This window comes from Lynx rufus, unplaced genomic scaffold, assembly GCF_022079265.1.
Source record: "Lynx rufus isolate CCGP_SWC_20201006 ecotype Redwood Valley unplaced genomic scaffold, mLynRuf1.p SCAF_15, whole genome shotgun sequence".
NCBI classification, from domain to species: Eukaryota; Metazoa; Chordata; class Mammalia; order Carnivora; family Felidae; genus Lynx; species Lynx rufus.
The window spans coordinates 50,980,741-50,994,674 of NW_025814829.1; the positions used below are offsets into that span (position 1 = coordinate 50,980,741).

At 45.6% G+C, this 13,934-nt stretch overlaps 1 pseudogene; it reads right to left on the reverse strand.

The window, feature by feature from the left end:
• Positions 1-3,784: 3,784 nt before the first annotated feature.
• Positions 3,785-3,910, reverse strand: LOC124510530 (uncharacterized; annotated as a pseudogene).
• Between the last annotated feature and the right edge of the window lie 10,024 nt (positions 3,911-13,934).

The following is a 13,934-nucleotide window of genomic DNA, read 5'->3' on the forward strand; positions in this document are numbered from 1 at the left end:
ATCAAACAGTGACAGAAACCTGATGATATTTGCTTTCCCAGTGGTAAAGATGACACACAGATATCCTGTGACCAAGTAGGAAAAGGGGAGAAGTAAACAAGGAAGGGAGGGGAGGGAAGTGGGGAAGGGGAGGATACAGGAGGGAAGGGAGGACAGGGAAGTCAAGGAAAGAAAAGGGAGAGAAGGGGAAGGGAGGGTCCTGGAGGGGAGGGAGGAAAAGAGGAGGGAAGGAAGGAAGGAAGGAAGAAAGGAAGGAAGGAAGGAAGGAAAGAAGGAAGGAAGGAAAAGAAAGAGAGAAAGAAAAAGAGAGAAAGGGAAGGAAGAAAGAAAGGAAGAAATAACGAGAAGGAAGAAAGGAGGGAGAAAATGGCAAGAAGGAACATTGTGTCACCAAACTGACGCCTGTCAGATAAAAGAGACTGGAGCCATAATTCTTCCCAGCGTTTCTAATGGGATTTTAATACAGCATTTGGCCATCATATTTTTTTCATTCCTTCAATGACATACATGCCTGAAGTGTAGCCACGGAGCCTCTGAACTCTGTATATTTCTGTAATACACAAAGAAAACAGCCGTCACATCCATTTTAAGGAACTTTTAAATACATTACAGTGAGGTCCATAGGCCCCGGATCCGAAGGGAACTGCACAAAGCCTGTCTGTACATCATCTGTGACGGGCCTGAATTCCAGCCAAGGCAGGGTTTTTTTCTAAACAATAAAATAAAATACTGTGTTTTTTTAAAGGAACATTATATTTTTAAACTGGAAATCATTGTATTTTGTATCTTATGTGGCATCTGAAAGTGATTTAGTTGAACAATGTGGTTTCTGATTGGTATTTGAATTGGTTCCAGAACATTTTTCATAATAACCATCTTAAAGATCCCAATTATCTGATCCTCTTTCCCCCTTTCACATGGTTTCGTAGGAGGTTTCCAGAGAAAAAGAGAAACCTGCAAGGGCAGGCAAGCCAACTCACATCTAGCTAACCCGTGTTTGCCTGCTAGGCTCGAAGGAAAGGGATTGCTAGTTATTCTGAGTTGTCCAGGATGCATTTATGACTCAATAAAGGAGGCCTTGGCATTACCAGAATAATTACTTACTCAAACAAGCCTATAAAACCAAAGGGTTGCCCCAACTAAAAGGTAAGCAGAGAACTTTTTCCTTTTAGTGCTAACATGTAAACCTAGTAAACTGTATTTAGATTTCTATAAAATCAGGTCTGGATGCAAAATGGCTGCTTGATTTACCAGGTGGGCAGCTGAGTCAATTCCCCAGGGTTCCATAGGGGCTGAGAGAAGGCAGTCCTATTAAATATGAAAGAACGCTCATTCATAAATGGACCCAGCCTCATTTGCGGCTTGCAGAAATTGTGGTGTGGAGGTTAAGAAAGCAGGTCCTGGAGTCAGCTGCCTCTGAGGCTGCCTCCACCACTATTACCCGGTATCACCCGGGAGCAGTGATCCATATTCTTTGTGTCTCAGCTGTATGGTAGAGATCACGTGATGCCTGTTTTACGGGATCGTTGGAAGAAATGAATAGAACGCCTCATGTGACGGGCTTAGAACGACACCTTGTCTAGAGTGGGGCACACAATAAATGGTAGCTCATATGATTAGATGTAACAGAATCGTATTGCAATAAACAGAGGCTTTTATTATTACATACATTAATGACAAGAATAAGTAGTTCTTGACCACTGTCAACACATAGTGCCCGACGCCATGCTAAGCATTTCAAATATGGTGCTTCACATAGTCGTCTCCAGGTAAAGTTCTTATTTTAGGTGAAGTTTCTGTTAAGCGACAGAACTGAAAATAGAGCTATACAACTATAGGACAGAGTACATACAACTATAAATAGTAAATACAACTATAGGATACTCAGCTAAATTTGATTTCAGATAAACAGGAAGTAATTTTTTAGAATGAGTGTGTCCCAAATACCGCAGGAGACATGCGCGTAGGTGTGGCCACCCTAACTAGAAATCAGGCCCCCAGATCGATTTTATCAAGTTCGTACCTTTTTGTTTCCCGTCACACAAAAGGTTCTATCTAGAATGTCACTTATGCCTTGTATATTTTATTCTCTAGCATTTTCCCCCAACCAGAGGGTTCTTAGATTAAAAAAACAATCCAGGAATTGCTTGTGCTTACCGACTACGAGGAAAAGTGAAATGTTCAAGACGAAGAAGCTGAGGCAGGTACAGAGTATAAAGCTGGTGCGTCAAGCCCCGTGTCCTCGAGACGATGATCTCAAAGCACATCCGCGGTTACTGAAAGCACTTAAAAACAAAAGTGGCAAAATAACATTTTATATTGAGAAAAAATATGTTTTGCATCATAATTTGCAACTACATACTACACCTAACATGGCTTTTTTTTTTCCTTTAATGGTATGGATTCATAATCTGATTCACTCATTCAATAAAAATTATGGTCTTTATGTCAAGTTACCGTGCAGATGCTGAAGGGAAAAAAAAAACAGACACTGTCCCGGGCTTCACGAAATATACACTTTAGTGAAGAGACGTTAATTAAGTAAGCACAAAAACAAATGCAGACTTGCAGTCATCACAAGATCTATGAAAGACGAGTACATGGAGAGATGAGCCTAGAAGAGGGGCGCTGGAGTCCAGAAAAGTTTTCCATGAAGTAGGAAGATGCCCTGATTACCTGAGCTAAGATCTGAAGAATGAACAAGATTTGACCAAACAGGGTCAATGGAACGATTAATAGCATATTCGAAGTGCCACAGAAGAAGGGAGCATGGCAAATATGAAAAAATGACAGAATATCTCTTCAGCTGGTGTGGAAACGTGGGGCGTGGGCAATATTGGGGGTAGATGGGGCAGGAAATGTAACGTACTGGTTACAGGAGACCAGTCCACGGCAACAACTGGACCTAACCCCACCATGAGTCAAGACAGTGTTTATTTCTCTCTCCTATAACATTCCAAGGCAATTCCAGGTTAAAGGTTGTGATGAGGGATCTTGGGGAATCCACCAGCAGAGACTCTGTCATCTTTCAAAGTCAACATGAGTATCGCCATCCCAGCCACCCGGTTAGGGTCATGAAGATGCCTCCCAGAGGTTCTTGGAGCCTGGGCCCGAAAAGCACAATTATCACCTTTGCTCACATTCCATTAGCGAAACTCGGTCACGTGCTCACGCCTAACAGTAAGGGAGTAAGGGATGCTGGGATATATAAATCATCTACGTCGCAGGAGGAAGGGGAATGGGTGTTATTAACGGCCTGCGGTGTCTGTCAGAAGCAGGTAGAGCCAGATGATGTGGAATTTTAGTTTTGTCTCAAGGCCGATGCAAATCCCTCGAGGGGATTTAAGCAAAAAGGAGCGCGGTGATCAGATATGTATTTCCAAGAGACGACTCTGGCGACAAAGTGGAGAACAGATCGGAAGGCTGTCAGAACGGCTGTAGGGAGATCATATCTTTGAGGAGGGTGTTCTAGGCCAGAAATCACGGTAGCATGGAATGGAGTCGTTGGTGGTGCTAGAAACAGGGAGCAGGAGACAGACGCGACAGCACCAGGCGACAAAGCAGTGGCTAGGGAACAACAGGCAAATAGGTAACAAGCCTATTGTCTTTGCTTAACGATTTTCTACTTCCTGTTATCCCCTGCCTCTCCTTTTGTACCACTAGGCTCCTTGACCAGCATCAGTAACAGCGGAGGTATAAGAATCATCAGAAGGAATTCCTCGAATTTGGACAGACCTATCAAAAGGGCTTTACGGAACCTCAGGACAGAGTCCCTAGGGTGCAAATTGGTTCAGCACAGCCTGGCCTTTTTTTGTTGTTGTTTTGTTTTAAACACCAGGCGTGAAAAATGTTTTTAAACTGATAAGAACAGATACTATATTTGATCTTAGCCAAAAGGCCCAGAAGCGATTGAAAAATGTTTTTAAAAACAGACACCGAGAATGAGCATAGGACGGGAATCAGAAAACAGAGGACTCTTATCTCTGTTTGATTGTTTTCTGATACATAAAATGGGGACAATAGTACCTATACCTCCTACTCCTTATGCTCTGGATGTTGTGGGAGTCAAATGCCATGGAAACCGCATGTGCCGGGGCACACAGTGGTTCGTGTTAATGGGGTTCCCTGGTGTTTGAAGTTTCCGTAATTGCTCGCTCAGACTCTGGAAGGAGGCACTCATCAAAGTATTTGCACATAAAGGGTTGCATGTTCAAAAGCCTGTTCATTCTTTTCTGGTTTTTACTGCGACCTAATATAACCGTAAGTGAAAGTTATTTGCCTAGTATAACGGCCTACGCAAACCCAAGACATACACGAGCGTCGTTCAGCGTGTGGTTTAATTGAAGATCTGGGAGCTCGTTGGTTGAATTTACTGGTGTGAAAGAGGGAGCTGCCCAGCTGGATCTTGTCCTGAACCTTGGTTTCTCCCTTAGTCATCTAGTAAGCTAAAAAGAGGAATAGGCACACTTATGAACTTCAAAGCACTGTTCTAAGTAACGTGTGCGTGAATAAATATGCACACGTACGCATGCATACGTATCGGTATAAATTCGCCTCTCGCCACAATCCTGTCTCGAAGATCCTGTCAACGCCACCTCCATTTTACAGGTGAGGAAACTGAGGCACTTGGAATCTAAGAAACTTGCCCAGAGTCACAAAACTAGTAAATAGCTGAGCCGGAATTCAAACTTTGGCACCTCGACTCCAGGGTCCCTGCTCCTGAATCCCATGGTGCTGCATCTCTGTAACAGTTTAAATGCTGAGCGAAGGGCTATATTCTACCCCTATTAAGGTTATCCTCATTCTAGTTATTGCATTGTTTTCTCGAGAGGTATTTTCACTGACAGTCATCTGACTAAATTACTCCAAGAATTACCACTTGGCCCCACAGCTATTTCAGGGAGGCTGCTAAGATAATCCCAGATGGGTGGGGGAACTGGAAAATTCCACAACGGACTACAGCCAGCTAAAGTCTTGCCCAGCAAGGAGCAGGTTGCCATCACAGAGTTGCTATGTCTGCATGACACATTCCGGGGCCTTCCTTTCCTAGTGTCCACTGCCTTGTGGGAGGGTTATAGAGAAGGCAGTACGTGAACTGAATCTTGGAAGTTCAGTAGATGCTCATCGACTTGACAAAGGAAAAGGGATTTCAACTAGAGCAAAGAAAGAGAGAAATCACCCAGAAGGGACGAGCAAAGGACTAGCAAGAACGGGGAGAGTAGAGGTCAAGTACAAGAGGAGGCTGCCAGAAACCAGGTCACGCAGGGCTTCATGGAATTAAGTAACCTTATTCTGTGTAGCTCCAGGAAGCCACTGCAGGGTTTGGAGCAGATGGGTGATAAGTTTAGAATATCAGAGAAAGTATTAGGTTTAGGGGAACGATCATGGTGTCAGCTTTGGACTTTCTGGGATCGAGAAAGTCAACGTGAGCGACATTCGGCGGCTGTGTTCTGTGGACAAATGGACACGAAGGGGACAGTTTAGAAGAGAGATACGGGCAGGAAACAGATTTGAGACATGACACCCTCCCCGCCCCCACCGCCCCCCAGTTCTCTGGCAATTGAAACCAGGAGAGTAAATGACATCTTGCCGGTGAATATATACAAAGAGGCAGAGGACAGAGACTGGGACCCTACGGTCCACATTTGAGGGCGGTGGACGGACGAAGAACAGGCGTGGGGAGAGGCAACGAGTCAGGGGAAATCACATGCGCAGGGCATAAGCCAAGGGAGGAGGGAGCATTACTGAAAAGGGCGTGGGCAAAAATGTCAGATGTCTCAGAGGGGGTCAAATGAGGTGAGGGCTGAGAAACCCTTCCTACGTCCATGGAGTGACAGGGCCAGCTCCTAACAGCAGGAGGTGGAAAGTGACTGCGAAGTTAGGAAATGAAAGGAGAGAACAGGTGGAGAGGTTTCTGAGGAAGGAGAGCAGAGACAGCAAGTTAACAGCCATCCTACGTTCTGCTTCTCGGTCGCCTGGTGTCTTCAAGAGCCTGGGAAGAGAGACACAGAGCGACACGGCCCTTGCCTCCCTGTCAGCCTCTTAGAACAGATCGGGGCTGCAGACACCTTCCCAGCTGCAGTTTCACGTGGGATTCCAGCCCTCAATTTTTAGGGTCATTTTCCAAATCCCTCAGCCGTGCAACATGAGACACTGGACGCTCCTTTGAGACCCAGTCGCCTAAAATATAATGAGAATGTGTGACCGTCTCCGAATGCGGGGCCTTTCGGTGTGCCAAAGGGCACGCTGCCTGAACGGAGTCTGTCTGTTGTCACAAAGCCCAGGTAATTTCACAGGCTTAAAGGACTTTTCGCTGAGCATTTTTATTTTCCTCTAGGGTTTATTAAGTAAGTTTCGTTCATAATGATCATGTCATCTCGGGGGTGTTATTTAAGACAAAAATATTCAAAGGAGCCCGGCCCTGTAGAGTGTCCCCACTCTCCTTTCACCGTGTTTAAAATGCCCCGGTTCGTTACTTTGACCCCTCCCCTTACTTGTGGCCTCATGTGGGACACGTTCAGTTAACCTCTCAGGATCTCAGTGGGTTCGTCTGTGTGAAAAGGGGACTGGACAAGATGCTCAACAAAACCATATCATTCTACACCAGGGGTCAGCAACCCTTTTCTGTAAAACACCAAATAATAAACATGTTTAGCTTTGCGGGCCACGTGGGCTCTGTGGCAACCCCTCAACTCTCCGGTCATAATATGAAAGCAGCCGCAGACACAATGCATACACAAATGAACATGGCTGCGTTCTGATAAAACTTTGTTTACAAAAACAAACAGTGGGCCGGATTTGGTCTTCAGCCTGTAGTTTGCCAACTCTTGTTCTAAACTTTAAACGTAAGTCTTTGAAGAGGTGCCTGGGTGGCTCAGATGGTTAAGTAGCTAACTCCTGATCTCAGCTCAGGTCTTGATCTCTGAGTCACGGGTTCAGGCTCCATGTTGGGCACGAAGACTACGTAAAAGAAAAACCAAAATGAGTCTTCCAATTGACTAAGCTAGACCTCTTAGACTCACCTATTAAAATATTCAGGGGCACCTGAATATCCAGCCACGTGGGTGGCTCAGTCAGTTAAGCGTCCAGCTTTGGCTCAGGTCATGATCTCGCGGTTGGTGAGTTTGGGCCCGCGTCGGGCTCTGTGCTGACGGCTCGGAGCCTGGAGCCTGCTTCGGATTCTGTGTCTCCCTCTCTCTCTGCCCCTTCCCCATTCATGCTCTGTCTCTCTCTCTCTCTTTCTTAAAAATAAATAAACACTAAACATATTCATATCCCAGGGACACGGGTAGCTCAGTTAAGGGTCCGACTCTTGATTTCAGCTCAGGTCATGATTTCATGGTTCATGAGGTCAAGCCCCATGCCAGGTTTCTCACTATCAACGCTTGGGATTCTCTTTCTCCCTCTTTCTCTACCCCTCCCCCCCACTTGCATTTTCTTCTCTCTCTCTCAAGATAAATAAATAAATTTTAAAAATATATTCATATCCCAGAAAAGGCAAATTATTCAGTTACTGTCAGCCATTATGTGACGGGAATCACAATATTTATCTCGCACACTGCAAATAAGAAAAAGCAGAGTCGTAGAAGGTTTAGCACTTCATTGGTAAACAATCTAGTCTGCCTCAAAGGGTAGGTGAGAAAAACTAATGATACTAATAATCCAGTCACACTTAAAATTCAGTTTGATCCTATAATTTAAATCGTCTATTTAAGAAGTATGTAACGTCTTTTGTTGTTGTTGTTAAAAACTCCCAATCTCAGACCACGTGGGTGGCTCAGCCAGTTGAGCGTCCAACTCTTGATTTTGACTCAGGTCATGATCCCAGGGCCATGGGATCGAGTCCCCTGCTGGGCTCCATTCTGAGTGTGGAGCCTGCTTGGGATTCTTTCTCTCTCCCTCTGCCCCTCTCCTCAGCTCGCTCCCTCTCTCTCTCTGTCTCTCTCTCTCTCTCTCTCAAAAAATAAAAATACATTAATTTAAAAAACCTTTTTTTAATCTCAAACCTCTTTGAAAGCCTTCCTTCCCCCTGCTTAAAGGTAGTGATGCACAAATGAAGGAGGAGGTTGAAGAGGAGGGAGGTGACTGTGGGACCTCGAGGGCCATAGGGAAAAGCAGGGTCTTTGGAAGCATTGCCCCCTCCTTCCAGCTCTGGGATACCGTCCTTGTCAACAAGGTGCTGTGTACCTTGCTGGCATTCCACAGCTAAGGTCTGTGGTCAGGGTCATTTGCCATCTAGTTGGTCTCCGCTCAGCAGTAACCTTTGGCTGACGCTGCCTCACCTCCACGTCTGTCGGTGGCAGAGACCCCCTGAGGTCCCATTCATTAGGCCCTGGTTTGACATACGTGTGCCTTGCGATCCTCCCTGTGGAACCACTTCAACCCCTCCCCCAGGGCAGTGACACCCCCTCTGCCAGGTTCCATAGGGAGATTCTCAGCTCCTTCTGAAATCTGTCTATGCAACCATGGCTCATGAAAATGTCAACTGCAGACCCTTTCTCTGCCTGAGTTTTCTGCATGATCAGGTCGGTGTGACCGTGACCCAGCTTGGTTTAAGGGCAGCCACTAAGCTGGCCTCTGCCCGTGTCAACCTGTTTCTTGGAGTTCTCTTTGACTTACCTACGGGCAAACGAAGTGAGAAATGTCTGATGCCTTCACTGCTTTACTCTCTCCCCTACTCTCCTCCTCCAATCTCCGGAGCCAAAAAAAAGAGGATTGGCTTCTTTTTTTTTAACTACTCATCCATTATCCCCCGGCTGCCTGGGAGCTGCCTAGACCTCAAGGCAGAAGAGCTGTCTTATCAACCCTGGAGGAGTCCCAGAGCACAAGCCCGCCAGGCTGAGTTGTTCAAACGTTAAAGACAGCAGTGAGGGAGTTCGGGAAAACTTTCCTATTAATGCCTGCTTGGCTCTCCAGACCGTTGTTCAAAACCTGTTTTGTGTCCTAGAAGCTGACTCTTTCCTATCTTTCTTCATTGAATTCTTTGTGCAACAAATCATAATCTTTCCCTAGGTTGAGGCATGGATGAATGCATTTGGAGCCCTAAAATGAAGATCTTACGCTCTAAGAGGTCAAATAAGGAGTGTATATTTCCAAAGTATTATGTCATTGCAATCAATCTCTTAATTTATTCAATAGGTTTTTTGCCTTTTTCATGAAGACAGCTGCATAAGGGGAAGCTTCTGAGGGAAATAATCTTAGGATGGGTTGGTATTAATGCAGAAGCACATTGAGAGGCAGCTGTCGGTACATCAGGAGAGGCATGCTGGGTATCCAGGATTCAAAGCATGGCCATGAGGCAGAGGGAAGAGGAGGAAGGTTGTAGAAATGCATTTCATGAATGTGTCCAGGATTAGCATAGCCCAATATTACCATGGGAGTAAAAGACCTGAAGTCTGCAATCCAGGAAGAAGGTCTGGAGAGAAGATTGGAGTAACAAGCTAGAGCGATGATTTTGCATTATCTGAGCCCTGGGACCTCAAGAGTCAGTACTTTTGGGAAAATGGTGCCAGGGGGTGTAGAACCTTGTTTAGAAACAGAGCAAATTTATTTGATTGTCTATGTGCAGTTCCCTTGACTTTGGGACCAGACTCCAAATTCAGGAGGTGTTGATGGTGAAGCATCCGATAGAATGCCCCAGGGAGAAAAAAGGGAACAGCTCAAGGAAAGCATCCAAATATTTAGTAACTGAATAGATACTTTATATTAACAAATGGATGATTGCTTATGGTCAGAAATGTATACCTACAATTTAAATGCCATCTTGCTACCTACAAAGCCATGGAACATCCATAGGTAATTTACTCTTGACTTTGAAGTGTATTGTATAATTTTAGAATTGTATTTTTTTTCATAATTATGCCATCCCACGGCTGACATCGGCATTTCTTGAGCATGTGCTGACTAGTAAAGGGATGGAAGAAGAAGTTAGGAAAACAAGCCAACCTCACATTAAAACGTTCCTCAGAGAGTGCATTGATTGACGACACATAGGATTCACGAAACAATCCCAGGCACTTGTGTATATGGAATAAAGATTGCGCTGATTCCTATCCTCAAGGAGATTAAGGTCTAATGGGAGGGAAATAAAATACATAAAATTAACATAAATACAGGCAGATGTGCACAGCAATTTTAAGAGTGAGGTGGTCATGTGGAATCAAGAATTAGGCTGATTAGTTGGGGAATGATTAGGTAAACCTCAAAAATATATGTAAAGAAAATAGGGATGCAGTATTCAAGGTGGTTATCAAGGTACATGGTATTCCTTAACTCTATACCTGTAGCATGGAATCCCCAGCATCTAAGAGACTTTATTTCTAGGACTTGTTTACTACCCAATACCCAAAATACCTGCAGGGTTTAAGGATCTGTTACCAACCCTCCAAATTACTATTCCTCTAACAACAACACCGAAATTAAATATGAGAGCTTGCTATAGGGTGATCGCAGATATATGTATGAAGATATGTATCAGCAACTCAACCTTGTCAGGCACCCACAGTGGTGGTGTGGATAGTGTAGAATATTCTCTTGGCAGGTTATCTGCGATCGCAGCCCCCAAAACACTTCTTTGGCCCTGCTTCTCTTCACCAACACACTGTGCATCCCAGTGAGTATGTATCTGTGCCCTGGGGCAGCTGAAGAAGAGAATATATTATGACCTATTTTGCAGCTCAGTGTAAACAGGTTTTTAACGAGCTGTTCTTCTCCAGGCCAGAGGAATCAGGAAGAGGATCTATTTTCTGTTTATGAGCAATGCTTAAGACATAATTTCAAAGCAAGGAAGGAATTAAAAGCAGAAGCAAATGAGAAATCACACTCCTTTCCCAAAGGGGGATCCAGAAAAGACATCCCATTAGAAAAGAAAAGAACCAGAAATTTTTGAAAAAAAACATCAGTATAGCAGAGTCTAGAAAGAGCTTCGAAAGGCTCTGGAATCCTACAGGCTGTGCAGTCATTTGCCAAAAACCACCCAGCAGTTCTCTGGGAAAAAAAAAAAAAAGCCCATAGGGACTGAAAACATTGACTAATAATTCTTGAATCCATTTCCACAATATTATTCATCTCTGCCAAGGTCAAGTTTGGTCACTGCATGGCTGGAGGTCTGGGCATGCTGTTCCCAGTTTTATTTTTACAGTAGTTATGGAGCCCTTTATATTTCCAAGGGCCCTCCTGTCACTTATTACCCACCCGTCCAGACCACCCACCCACGCTCCCACACACAATATGTCCAGACACACCCACAAATACCCAGATTCTTTAAACCTTATGGTGATTCAGTCTACAGGAATATTGTTTGCTCCAAATGACTTTGTTCTACATACTTGGAGTTTCCCAAAATACATCCGTTTCCCTCTCTGGAGACCAATCTGTGGATCTTTCCACTCCACAAACATTTACAGAGCACCTACTGTGTGTAGGGCACAGATGGATGTAGGAGCTAGAAAAGGCTCGCCAGGGGGCCAGGAAGTGACTGTGACTTCCATCCTGTGAGGAGGTGGCCTCGGTTCCCATAACCAACCGGGTGTGGGGGTGGCGGTGGGAGGCCCTATCTGAATGGAAACCATTTCTCTCACCCAGCCTTCCTTCTCCCTCCTTCCTTTTCCTTCCCCTTTAATTCATTTCTGCGTCTTTTGTGTCCTTCTCACTCTGTCCTCTCCTTCCTTCCCCTTTCTCTTTCTTCCTTAGAAAATGGGAGGCTTCTAAAACTACTTCAGAGGTTCTGTCAGCCTCGGGAGACATCACCATGCTTTTCCTGCCTCCTTCACAAACCACCCGTGGAATAGGCCCTGTGGCCACACAAACTCTAAATACATAAAAGGAGGGGGAAATACTTGTCCTAACTCGGAAGACACTGACTTTGAGGAAACTACTTTCCTCCACATCCTAACACGGGTGCCTGCCTGTCAGAAAGACCAGAAGGAAGGCCTGTGCTCAGGGCTGACAGCAGCGTGAACCTGCAGCCTTCCCAAGCCCCACCCCCACCCCCCAGGCCCCGAGCCCTTAGGATAATTTATGAGGTGTCAGGATATTCCTGCCACAAGGTCAGAATAGAATGGTTTTTACACTTCAGCTGCCATGAAAGAGAAACAATTTAATTCTGTTTTACTCTGGCACTGTCTGTTTTCACAATGAACAGGGGATTTAGATCTCCTCGAGACTATTTGTCTAAGCAGAGACCAAGCCTCTTGCTGACTCTCGAGAGGTCTGATTCGACTCTGGCTGCCTTCTCCTTCCTTCCCAGCGAGGGAAAGAGGCACTCGCCTTTCCTGCTGTACCAGAATGAGGTGGGAATCCATGTCACCCAGGCAAGTGAATAGACCAGATAGCTTGAGTCACCCCATCCTCTCAGGGTTACTGGGAAAGAGTGGTTCGGGCATGGAAGAGGTAGGAGAGGGCCCTCTCCTAAATTCAGCCGGCCCCAGAGTCTCTGCCAAGTCGTGGTCTTGAGTCTGGAGTGGTGTTTCCCTTGGCCGGAAGCACAGCCTCCTGGCTCCTCCTGCAGCTACAGACACAAAGACATTCCGCTGAGCGGCCTGGAGGCCTGCCTGCCGGCAAAACCCAATGTCTCCTCGGAGAGATCTCCCGGTACGGTCTCCATACTCCCGCGCGGCCGGAGCAGGCAAGAAGACAAATGCAAGACAAGCCAGCTTCTCAAGACCCCACCAACCCCCTTCTCCAAGCCGCACCAGGAAGGTCACCTGAGAATCAGAGCAGGACAGATGATCCCATTACGGGACAGTCGCCCCGGATGCTTACGTGGTGGAGAGGGGCTCCTGGATTCTGGGGCCTAGAAGCATCAGGCCCTCTGGGACCAATCCATGCGATCTGCTGGGTTAAACTCACCTCTTAGGGTTTGGCCACGTGGCAGGCTCTAGAAAGACAGGAACCGTAATAGGGTAGCCTAGAATTCATCGACCTTTTAAAGCAATTGATGGGAATGAGATAAACCTCTACATGCTGATCGCAAATAATCTTTGAAAAACATGAAGCGAGACAAGCAGAGGTACAATACAGTGAGATTGGTATGCCAACGTGCGTATAAAAAGAGGCCATTTTCTATTAACATACACTTACAGGAAAACAGAAGAAGCTTCTGGGGGGTTTTGTCTTTAGAAAAGAGATCTAGAAGCCTCAGAGTCAGAATTCAGGTGGAGATTCTCTTCTCGCTTACATATTCTTTTGGATTTCACAAAAACTTTTTAACCAGGAACTCATATTACCTTTACAGAACAAGTTTTTATTTAAAAAAAAAAAAAAAAAAAACAAACGAGTAAAACCCCAGAGAACGGCAAGGAAACGATTGAAGTTTACAATGCCACTTTATGTCGGGCCGGCCAATTCTCCAAAAAACCACTCCCCTCAATTAAAGCAGTGAATTCTTGGTGGGAAGGGTAAAGGAGCTATTTGGTAAATGACCTCTCCAAGTTCCCTGAATAGTAGCATTTAAATGTGCACGGCGGAGTTCTTCACTTTCTTGTGGGCGAGGAGATTAATCCCCCAAAGCAGGGCTCAGTCCATGCATGTAACCTCCTGCCATTTAGCATCCAGGAAGCCTCAGTTTCAAGCAACGTGCCGAGTCAAACTGGCTTGCCCTTGTCACAGTTTCTAATGTCCCTTCTCTATACTACTTGCCACAGTCATAGTTATCCGTTGCATTTCCAGAATGTCATTGATCCGAGGCAGGAGTGTGTATGGGAAAGAGCCTTGGATCCTAGGTCTCGGGCGTAGCTTGGTAAATCTTCTCATCTCTCTGGGCTTCAGTTTTCTTATCTGCGAAGAGAAAGATTTGAGAGGCCCCTGGGTGGCTCACTCGATTAAGCGGCCGACTTCGGCTCAGGTCACGATCTTCTGGTCCGTGAGTTCGAGTCCCGCATCGGACTCGGTGCTGACATCTCAGAGCCTGGAGCTGCTCTGGATTCTGTGTCTCC